Below are 12,537 nucleotides of genomic sequence, written 5' to 3'. Positions count from 1 at the left end.
AGTGCTTGATTTGAATTCCCAATTTCATTCGAATGTTTTTTTTCCGGAGTGAGATTTTACTACCTAGTCCACTTCACATGTTATCCCCTATATGCTTTATCTGGAATAATCTTTCGAACTAGTGCGTAAGGACGCATTCTTCGTGGCGATGTATTAGGCATTTTTCCGACAAAATTTCAACTAAGAAAAGTACCTCAATGCGACAAAATCAATCGTTTGCTCAGGATGACTTTGGGCGACAATTCAATTTCCCATCGAAATCCCGATTCAATCTGCTCTCCTTCCTTATTGGTGGTGTTGCGACTCACTTCAAACCAGTCCACACAGTTGTCCATCATCGAAAGCTGTACGGCCATCACGGCCGATGCGCATCGTTGACAGGTCCATTGAGCAGTGTTTGCGCTTCCGGGTGCGTTCAATTATTCAACGAGCATCTCCAACCTCAACAATTTCTACCCGTTGGAGGTCGTCGTACCGGTCAGTAAATCTCCAAAACTGTAGCATGAAACGCACACGCAACAGAAACGCATCCTCAAACCAACAGCTGCTAATTGAATGTACGGAAGCTTGCGTTTCCGCTAGAGCACTTCACGCTAACACACACAACACTTCTCTATCATGCTGCGCTGCCCTCTGGATCACGCGTATGATGCGAATGATGCATCACGTTGAGCAAGGGGAAAATTTAATTTTCCTCACCAATCTAGCAAACTGTTTGGTACGCTCACTTGACTCCGGCAAAGCGCAAAAACTAATTAAGATATCACACAAAAGGAAGCGGAAAGGATGCCGTAAGCCGTGATACATCCAGCAGCGTAGAAACAAATTATCCTCACATAAATACTCCCAGGGCTGATTCGTGACAGTGCCGTTTGGCAGTAGAGCAACGGTGATGACATTGATGGAAATGTCAATAAATAAATATGCGCTCAATGCCAGCGGAACGGCCTGGTGAGCTATTACCAACAACCAACTCGCCGTCAGGATGCTGACAAGTAACTGGAAGAGCATTGTTTGTTGTGACGTTTGTTGGAATTTCATTAGATAACAGTGCAGGCTTCTGGGACTGAAATGGTTTGCCATTTTTTGTGCTGCATGAAGGGAAAATGTCATTTCCACAGGAATTTCCAGAGAATGAGTCTTATTAAAGATCATGCAAAGGAGAAAGCACATCAAGGTTTGATACGAGGTTACAATTGAAATATGTCCTAAAGAGCGAAGAATTCCGTAATCAGCTTCACACGATTAGTACAATACGTTTGAGAATAGTTGTTTAGTTGAGTTTCTTGTTCTTAAAAGACATCACGTGACAATTATTTAATTTATTGTCAAAAGATTAGTACGTGTTATGCGAATTGCATACATTAAGGAGAAAGTGATTTTTGCTGTCATTTCATGCTGTGCGGACACTTGATACGTCGTAAAAATAGCTTAAACAAAATAAAACTTGAAACAAAATAAATCTATTACGGACATTCTTGAAAACATGTATTAGCTCACATAGAAACTGCTTATTCGTATAAAACTAGTCGAGAATTTTTTTTTGGTTGACTAGAAATGTTAGTAATGATACAGTTTTATCTCAACAAATGTATGCCACTGCTAGGCAACGTTTCGCGTCCTACAAAACTCACCATGACTACAAATTGCAATGGTTTATCGCACAAAAGAAAACACAGACACAGGAACCCATCCGCTTTCGTCAGTCACGTCCGAGGGCTACAGTAAATTTTGCTACCCAGCAAAACAATAAAATGCATCTGCAGTGCAACACCGTGAAGTGTTGCCTCTCCCGAAGCATTTGCCATACCATTGTAGGTGCATACTATGGAACAGGTGACACAAAGGAACATTACACAACTTTTACGACGGTAGCTATAAATGTGACCACTTCAGCACCGCCCAAGGTGAACATAATCTTGGCCACAGCGGGTGCAAGTGAGGAACCGAAGACCGGACGAAATGGGTTGATCCCCATATTGCAAAGAAAACCCATGCAAAAGAAGACATTTCTTGACATTTGGTCCGGCATTGGCAAAGTTCCCCGGTCTGCGACGTAGTAAACAGCTGTCCAGAAGCTGTTTATCACCAATTTATTTCGGAACTTTTTTTGTTGTTGATTTTTTTGTCCCACAAAACCCATAATGGGATAAAGGTCGGTGTGAAAATATCGCCCGAACAGTTGCCGGGCCCTAGTTATAATTTGTTTTCCCTGTCAGCGGATACAGCGAGACTTATCAATCGATCGGTTTTGCGAACGCTTGTTCGCTACGTTGGCAAAGGTCACATCCGAACCGTGGGTTAGTGTTCGACTGGTGTTGTCCACGTAACGTTAGCAGTTAGAACACGACGGCCGTGTGCTAACGGTTGGAGAAATGTAAGAAATTAGACGCCATTTCTTCACCCAACAGTATCAGTACGATAGTGTCCCCGTGTTGTGTTGTCTATTTTTTTCCACCTTAATGCCTTTTACCTTTCACACCTATTACCGATTTTGGTCGATGTGTGTTTGCACAACACACTCTGCACGTAAACTGCCGGATGACCTATTTTAGCAAATAAAACCCTTCAAACGCGTGTGGAAACGCTACTGAAGCAGTCCCGTAGACGTAGACATGAGAATCCAATCTTGCTTTCCAAAGGTTCCAGTAAGGAAACGTCCCTGTTTTTATGACCACGTCCAAATATTGCCTTCTTTATGACTTAATTTTATGTTGAAACGGACGCCGGACGGTGTAAAACGTGTTGTTCGTCCATCGTCGCTCGACAGTCCATTTATGCGCGGTAGAGTTCGTCCATTCTTGGAACACATTCGAAGGATGGATGATTATATATGCGCAAGCGAGAAGTTGCTTTTTCCCCCCCACCCCGAAGCTCCCTTTATATCCAACTGACAAGATGTCTTGTATAGCATAAAATCACATCCCGCTTAGACCGAAACCTTTGTTGACTTAGTGCCCCCGGGACAGGGTTGTATTTTGCTTTGAAGTCGCATGCTGTCCAATGCAACGGGCGAACGGGGAAGTGAAACTTCAAAAACAGAACCCTACCAAGGGTTGGAGGTATACATGTTTTGGGGCACTTTCAACGTAGGCAGCAGTTTTTGGCACAGACAACAATAAAACGCTCTTTGCCAACAACTTGCGTCCAACAGGTAGCTTGCGGTGTATCGTTTTGAGCGTGCTGCAGGATGAGCACGTTAGGACTACAGACTGTGTGTTGGACAAGTGAAAGGGAACTCCTGGTTTTTGCATTGAAGAACCTCATCGCCGTTTAGACATACAACTAAAACCAATCAATTTTGATATCCATATAAGCTGCTACTGTCACTAATTAACGCTATCCTAATAATAGGTGTATATTACACTAAAAAGAACAACCCAGCAAATTGATCCTTGAATCTTCCATTTGACCAGCCAGGAGTGATGTTTCTCCTTCCATCACACAATAATCTGTAAGTCTGTAAGCCTTTGCATATTCACTTCCAGGCCAGGTCTATGTCGCTCCTGTGCACACATACAGCTGCTGCAAACGCATTGTCGTCAAATAATCGTCACCTTTTGTGACATAAATAAATTAAATCGATTACCGTCCCCAGTGTACATCTGGCTAGGAAAACCATACCGGTTGATGTTGTCGCCCACTCATATTCCCGTGAGTGTTTGGCACAAAACCCCAGAACCGTACCGAGGGTAGCAATTTAATTAAACCCCGTTTGATTGTCGACTCCATCCGTCGGGTTTTGCACCATGTACGGTACGGAAATGATCGGATACAACTAGCGATGGATGCGTTCGGCTGACAGCTGGAAAACCCATGGTCATCTTTTATCACCATCGGAAGACATCAAAAATCAATACTAATCAAGTCAGCCGGAAAACTCCACCACTCGGCACCAGTATGTTAGCCTTCAGGGTGTATAACAGTGTGGGAGCGATGTTCGGTCTATGTCCACCGACACCGAGAACTCGACAATCGTTGCCGTGTGGTGCGACTCGTTGCTTGCGTGGAGAAGGGCCATATTGCTCGAGATACATCCATGCACTATCTTCAGTGAAGTTGCGGTTTGTGCCGTAGATTGTTCGGTATGTTCGGTAAGAAACCTTCGTCCTAACTATCTGTTGTTGTTGGCTAGATTCAAACCAACCATCCTCCATCGATCGCCAGACACACACCGTTTTCCTCCACGCACATTCCAATTTCTGTGGCTTTTCACAAATGGGGTCTCTTTCCAAATGCTGTGCGATGCAATGTAGCAATGTTCGGGATTCTCCGTACCGTAAGGCAAAACCCGGAACCAAAATAACATAAACGAACTCTGACTGTTCGGGGTTTTGCATCATTGAGTGAAACGGCACGTTAGGCAGGCAAGAAAATGCTTCAGACGAAAAGGCCAAACCCCGTACAGGCAACGATGCAACGAACGGTTTATTGCAGATCCGTGGTATCCGTTATGCGCGTTGTAGTTCTTGGAAGTTGTGCAACTGAAAGCATTGGAGTGGATGGAATGAAAAAAAGAAGAAGATCCCCGATGGGGGAGGGTTGATTTATCGTGGAAGATATTGTGATGAAGCCGTTGCTCTGTCCGAGCTGATGTTACCGACGATTGCTTGCGTACCACGATTCCAAACAAAACATCTCATACTCGATCGTACACGTAGCATTTCGCCAACCAGTTGGGGCATGAAACACAGCCCGACTTCGAGTAACGGATTGATTTGTGGATGAACCGTAGTGCTCGGCACAAAAACCTTATCCCGGAACCTTCCGGGACACACCCGAAACAGATCGAATTACGAGACTTCTGAACCATTACTCTAATCGCAGCAGCTTTAATCGACAAACAACCCTTACCAACCGTTGCCGTTTGGAAGCTTGGCCGCTACAGGACAACGGTACAACGGCGAGGATGAGGCAGAACAACACTCACGGATGTGTTACACTGGCGAACGATTCGCTTCATCCTTTCGATGATACTTTTTTTTCTTCTTTGTGTCTCTCCTGGCCATCAAATGTCCTCACACTCACTGAATGGGAACAGGCGCGCTTGGTACACGGTCGTATTATTAGTAAGACGATAAGGCTGATTCGGAAGGATGAAGCCAACTGCGAGAGCAGTAGCTAATAAATAAATGATTTATACGATGTTCTGCCACCTCCGTGCGCCGATCATAAATCGGCATCGAGCTCAATCGGTATCGATCAGTGTCGGTGTCAGTTGGTACCATCCAATAACGCTAACCGAGCAACCGTTTGCTAGAATACGAATCTATTGATGAAGTCCTACCATCCGGTGTTGCAATTATTATTAGCCGTTGCATCATGTGTAGCTTATTTGCAATACATTATTATGGGCCAGTTAGTGAATTACACATAATGATATATCTTTATTTATGGATGGTTGTAGAACGAAACTGAGCTAACGAAATACCACAAGCCAAATAATGGATTCGTAGCTTAAGCTAGACAAATGTGTTCATACATTATTTATAACCTTCAGTGCAGATGTTTAGTTACATTCATTATTCATGTTTCTATTTAATTGCTCACAACGCAACTAGTTTAACAACTGCTCTGATTAGTTGCTGTTTATTAATTAGACACAAAGGATAGCACTCTGGGCGGTCTGGTGGTGTATGTGATAAACGGCGCCGATTCCACCCGACGGGACTGGGTTTCAAATCCCGTTCGGACGGTCCCTCTGCAGAAAATACTGACTATCTGGCTATCGTGCTACGTCGTGAAAATAACTCTAATAAGTCAGAAATGGTCGGCATGACCGTAGAGGTCGTTAAACCAAGAAGAGACAGACAGAGAGAGAGAGAGAGAGAGAGAGAGAGAAGATAGCACTTTGGATAATGATTCTTGCTGACCTAACGCCTGGTTATATGCAATATATTCTGCCATTAAAAGGTTGTCCCCGAGATATATGTTATCTAACGTACGCAAAATTGCAGATACGTAGATTAAGAAAGATTTAAGAGCTCAAGAGGATGTTTGTATTTTGTTACTGCTGCGTCCTCAACGACTACCCGAGTACTTAGATTCATCATGCCTTAATATTTTCTTGTAATATCAGATGTTCCATAAAAACCAGTAAAAAAGTTACCATAAAATACATTCTTTAAAAAATATTGGAGGAATTGGACAATTAAAATCTGATCCTCACCAGGAATCACTTATTTCAAAATATTTTACAATGATTTTGAATGGTGTACTTCTCACACGCGTACGACGAGAGAACTTTCCGTTGAGCACATTACGAACACTCCATGATATCAAACATCTGATTGAGAGGTAACTGCTACTAACTGGTACAAAGTGTTCCTTGTGGAGTCATCAATAGAACTTCCCATCATTGCTATTCAACAAAACACATTATGGATTCTAATATACACTTTAACACTCCAACGATGGGCCTTTTAAGAGACGAAGATACAACATTTATGACACTGCAAACAACCATAATCCTTTGTTGGTCATTTGTGTTGGACAATAATCACACCTTTGGTAGCAATTCGGAAGCTACACAACCTCTCTAAATGCTCAAGAAATCTTCTAACACAAAGTACCTTTAAAGGACACCTTCCAGAATAAGGGCAATGTCAATCTTGCCGAATGTTTGCTCTTCTAGCATCACTACCGCATCCATAAGCTGTGGTGTGCTATTTAATCTGGTTCGATTGTTTTTCGATCAACACAAAGCACAAGATTCGCATTTCATGCTGATGATGATGCCTTTTGTCTACAGGTGGATCGGGAATGAAGTTATCAGGTGTAAAGCACCTGTTTTGGGGATTGCTTAATGTTTTCTTCCGTTTTCGTGTGGGTAAATGTTTTTGAAGCTCAATTTTGTCGGACCTTTCCTTCTTGTCTTTTATGGCAGCCCGCATACAAACGTTTTGGGGCCGGAAGTCAATACAGCTTAATTTTTATGGCACCATATCATTATCCTCTTATCGTCCCACACTCTCGAAACGCGTGTGTTCTCTAAAGCCGGATGTAAGTGTTTTTTTTTGTTTTAGTATCCATGCAATCTGAATCTCAGTGCCGAGCACTTCGTACATTTACGGTAGGGTCCATTAGGAAATGGTTTGCAAAAAAACAAAAAAACAAAAAACTGGAGCCTTATGTTCTCATCGCTCTGAACATCCTCTGTATAAGCTCGCTTGAACGCGACCGGAGGTAATGTTATTGCAATGAAAACAAATACACACACACACCCAGGTACGCGAGTGTGACCATGGTAAGGTGTGAAGAACACCTTCACACGATAGGCTTCAGGTGATAAGCCCAAACAGTGGTGTCCCCTCAGGGGGTCAGATTATTATTCTGACTCTCCGGACCAAATGCCTAGCGTACCGTTGGAAAGCCTCGCATGAAAATCGTCCAGAGCGAACCGACGCGATAAGGGAATCCGGGGGTTGTAGGTGTATCCTTTTCCGCTCGGGTGGCAACGCAAAACCCGACGCGCAAAAGCACCCTACGGGGGTCATTCTCGCACACCCGAACACCTCGGCTACGGTGCTGTCGGTGTGAGTGTGCTTGCGCACTTCTCAAGTTTTGTTTGCGTATGATTTTGCCGTGAAATGGTACAGAAAAAGATTTCAACCCCGAAGTTTCTGGCGTCTGTGCCGATGTTTTTTTTTCGTGTGATCATTTTTTGTTGCTGTATGTATGTGTTTACGCATCGCTTGTTTAGAGAATCGTTTTGTCGACTCAGTGGCTCCAGTATTGTTTTTGTTTCGCATGGATTTTTTGTTTTTACTCTTTTTTTTTCTCCTGGCCTTCAAAAAACACACACGTCCGAGGGACGACAAGAAGTTGGAGGAGGGAAGAAGTGGAATAGATATAACTGATCTCACCTGTTAGGTTCGTGCTGTCTAGATGAGGCTGGCCGGTAAGGTATTCGGAGACTGCTGTAGGCTAGCAACAAGCAGTAAGGATGTCCTTCCCTTGTCTTACGGGAAATTGCTTTTCTGTCGTACACTTCAGATCGTTTCACTCGTTTTTTTTGTTGTTGTTGTTTGGCCCGCCCGTGGCGTTGGTACGCAACAACTTCTTGCACGTTTACACAATTGATCTGTCGCACATATGAACAAATGAACGCACACACACACACACTCACATGCCGGACAGGGCTCACTCAAAACATCAGAACAGCAGACCCAAGATATCTGGGACCGTGTTTGGTGGCTTGTTTGCTTTTTATCGGTGATTTCCAATCAACTTCACTTCGGTTAGCATGTACGATTTATTTCACTGTCACATAATCAACACCCACTTGGCTACATTTTCCACTCCCTCACTCACACACACACACGCAAGCATTTGACCGACTATTGGGAAATAATCAGCACCTTTTACTATCTCGCTCGAAGACGTTTCAACCCAACGCGCTCACATCTTTCATTCTACGAAAATAAGGCCATTGTTTGCTCTATGCCTTCCGAACACTTTTCCGGACACTTACACCCGGGGAAATCCTACACCTCCACCCCAAAAAATCACTGCTTTTGTTTTTCGTCACCGGACATCATTAATTTTCCCCAAATACCTTTTTTGCAATGTCGCAACACTACGCGGACGCTTTCCATCATCGGTGGCTTTTTACGCTTGCTTTTTTTCTTGCCCTTCCAATTTATCAGTTGCTCCGCGCCATCGTGAGTGGGTTTTTCACTGTCGGCATATTTAACACTGACTTTGCACTAATTTTGTGGATTTCGCTTCGATGGCGGAGTGCTGCCTTTTGGTTGGATGGGAAAACCCATACCCATTCTCTTCAACGCTTATTGAGCAGCGGCTGCTTGAACTTTTGCATTTTCACTCACATTTTTGCACTCGATGACGCACTTTTCCTTGTAGTAATAGTAACACTATCCGAAGATATGAACGAGGAAATATTTTTAAATACACGTGTCTTCCCAGTATTTTCTCTGTACGTTTTCAATTGTACAGATTCCGATGTAACCTTCCAAATATGAAAAGCGCAGGACAGTTTCCACTTTCCATAATTTTCCACGTACCTTCCAAACCGGCCGTCACTTGTGTTGTTTTTGTTCTTCACTCGAATGATTTATTTTGGTTGATGGTTGTATCTCTTCTGAAGTTCATTTTGCAGCATTCCATGTATACGATCGCACTTGAAGGTAAATAATTTCTTCCAACCGAGAAACCTGCCTCGGTGTTAGTTTTGTGCTTACTTCATCAGTTACGTAAGAATGTGTCGATTGCTTCACGTTCGAACAATTCCCATTCCCAGATCAGTGACACGGGTGCGGCTCTTGGCTAACAAAAACTTTACTCCATGTGATGTACGGCGCGTTTCCCGGGCACAGAAGCTGTGGAGTGAGAAGAGAAGAATAGGACAAATGAAAAAAAAACGCAAAAAAAAACATTAGGAAACTGGAAACGATAGATGGCGAAACAATGAACCACAACCATCGACACCGACAAACACGTAGCAAATATCGATCAACATTACGGGCCGTAACTAATGTGGCTTTTTCTGGAAAGTTTTAGCATCAATCCATTAAATTTAGTGGCACTTTGTTCCACCGAGAGTTGGCAAAAAAGCGAAGTTTACTGTTACGGTAGTGGTTAGGCAGCAGTAGCCATGGTTAACAGGGGGAGGGAAAAGTTTTCAACCATGAACAATGCTGGAACGCTTTCACATGTGACAGCGGATGTATGTAATGTGCTTTAGGAGAAAAATCCTGCTACAAAGCGTATTTTAGAAACACATTGTACAAAGTCAAAACTTTCACCTTTTTCAGGCTTAATTTAAGTGTATTTCAAGTTCGTTTTATGACATGTACACAGTAAATTATTCATCTCATCTTCCTCCATTTGCTTTTTCTGTTTCTCATCAGTTTATTAATTATTTCTAAACTAATAAAACTAATTTTTAATTAGTTTTTAAATAAAATTTTATCCTTAAATATTTTTTTAATTGAATTAAAGAAAATATACACAATCATACCAAATTTAATCGCTATCTTACTAAAAAATCAATTCAAATATTTAAAAAAAATATTATTTACACTAAAGCTATCAAGCGTTTTAAGCGTTTTTCGTTCGTGGTTAATTTTTAATCAATTTCGAAGAGTTAGAGCAATTTTATTGTTAATTGGAGATCGTACTATAGAATAAATATGTAAAATTCATGTTTCTACTACCTTGGGATTGTTTAACCCCAAAAACTAACGTGATGAAAATGAAGCGTTCCAGTCAAAATGACTGGTCCGGTAGTTCTAGTGTTTACTAACGTTTTAATGCTTCACATCTAAGTTATAATTTATTTTCACTTATTAAATACAATTTTCGTTTGTCTTGGAAATATGTAATATTTGCAAAAAAGTTGTGCAGTTTTGTCCCTTTAACTATAATCAAACGTCCAGTCCATTGCTGTGAAAAGATCGTTTAAAATAATATTTATCGTTAATTAAAATCATTAAGTCATCATGTGCATTGCTGAAAAAATGGTAACCCATCTCATCCAGCAGGTAAACCGTTTTCAAACACATCATTTCCATGTTCTTATTAGCGTGCGTACTGCAAAGCAAACCCTGCTCTTATTATTATTATCTTCCTCAATCTTGCTCCTGAAACCGGCAGCGAATGTACCCGCACCAAGTCACATTGTAAAGCGCTAACGCATTTTCCGTTAGCTAGAGCGTTTCAACGCACGGATTAAATGCAACTCCTGATCCTATCCGGTTCGTCGAAATATCGACGCATGCAAACGCTTCTTGCCGTACGGTCGTCGACATAACGCGCCGTTATCTAATGGAGTGAAAATGGACTTCCGGTCGACAGTGTTACGCACTTTACAGGCAAACATTCCGATTTACTGGTCCGATAGTATTTTTGGACGGTGTCGGCAGCAAGTACCGGCAGGAAGGCAGTGCAAAGGAAATGGAATACTAATTTTGCATACACAAACATCGGCCCTTTCCGTAAACAGCAATCTCATGTTTTTGAGCCTTATCTGGATGAGCAAATATGGCGTTTGGAAGGTTTATCGTAGAATGGTGCATGGACCCCCCCCTGCTTGGTACCGGTGGGAAAGGTTGACGTTCGGTTCGATAAGCTTACATAATATTAAAAGCCGTCCGATGCACTCCGTTTTCCGGTCGAACAAACCAGTTCCGAGTACCGATGTGCGAAAGGGGTTTTTGTTTTTAATAATCTTCTGAACAAACTTTTTCGACATCGGTTAGTGAATGCGGTGTATAGTCATGTTCGTGTTTACTTTGCTGTAGAGGACAAACAAAACCTACAATTAATTCCGATTGCACTGTAAAAAAACAAAAGTTTAGCCTTTACAAGTGCAGGATGAATGCACTGGGTGTGATAAGAGTTGCCTCTAGAGCCTCTAGAGTAAACATCGCTCGCTCATAAAACAATAATTGTGGCTTGCAGCATAAGTTTTATCGGATTGATTCAACACCCATCCCAGCATCGATCAGTTGCTGTTGTGCTATAAATTCAACACACACACCAGCCACGAGCGTTATGAATTTTCGCTACAATTTCCACCCAAGGGTACTGTGAAGTTGTTAACTTTCTACGCCTCGGCACGGCGGCATCCAACGGACCTTTTGCAAAATCTTTTGAACTTTTGCTCTATTTATTACTCCCGTTTCTGTTCACCGCCCATCCCCTAGGAACACGCACTTTTCTGTACTGAACTTTTTGTTTAGCATCGTACCGTACACGCACTGTGGGCGTTCGGTAGCCGCGACCTTTCCAATGTGCTTTTTGGAAGAGTTGATTTCGCACCATAAATGATTGCAACAAACGACTGTGTGTGTGCGTGTGTGTGTGTGTGTGTGGCCACAAAGCAACGGTAAAGTTTTGTTGAGAAAATTGAAACTTTCAGCTCATACCCATGCTGTTAGCCGTACCGTTAAAGATGATGGATTGCCATGGGATGGGGCATCGTCCGGAGAAGGGTGCATGAAGGCAAACGGAACATCATGAACAGCGACTTAAAGGCCTTCAATTCCATCGATACACGGTTCAAGGCCAACGAAAACTTTGAACACGGTCTCTCCGTCCGCTCGGTGCTGGTCACAAGCTTTTCCGCGCGCTTTTCCTCTTTTCCTCTCCATTTCATTGCTAGCTAAATGAGGAACCCTCGAAAGGGCAACTTGCCTTCGGTACGCAGAATCAAAAAGGGCAAAAGAAACCTCAAGAAACGCAAAGGAATACATGAATTTTTATTGGTTCGTTGGAGTTTGAATCATGATTTTGACCACGCAAGGCCTTCGACAACGCAGTCAGGCTTCAAAACAGGACGGATACCCTCCTTGTCCTTGTCCGTCGTCGTACAGACATAGCTCGCACTCGTGTTGCGGTTTTGCAGGTTTCGCAATGGCCTATGATGTTGAAAGTTTACTTAAAAAAAACAACAATCATTCAACCGACTTATAACATCCAACAGTAGCTTTAGCCCGTTGATTAGAACGTACGTGATGGGAATCTAAGCCCTACTGCCAATTGGGCAATTGGGAAAGTATCAACACGAACGTA

General features: G+C 42.6%; 1 protein-coding gene across 2 annotated transcripts in view; it reads right to left on the bottom strand.

Moving 5' to 3' along the window:
• The window catches only part of LOC125764467 (uncharacterized), a 167,191-nt gene that overhangs the window by 125,213 nt on the left and 29,441 nt on the right, over positions 1-12,537 (bottom strand). For both annotated transcript variants that reach the window (XM_049428759.1, XM_049428758.1), the window contains exon 3: positions 7,866-9,341. The gene's annotated coding sequence lies outside the window, so the exon portion shown is untranslated. The remainder of the gene's footprint in view (positions 1-7,865; positions 9,342-12,537) is intronic.

Source organism: Anopheles funestus, chromosome 2RL (assembly GCF_943734845.2).
Source record: "Anopheles funestus chromosome 2RL, idAnoFuneDA-416_04, whole genome shotgun sequence".
Taxonomy (NCBI): domain Eukaryota; kingdom Metazoa; phylum Arthropoda; class Insecta; order Diptera; family Culicidae; genus Anopheles; species Anopheles funestus.
This window is presented reverse-complemented; position numbering and strand designations above follow the sequence as displayed.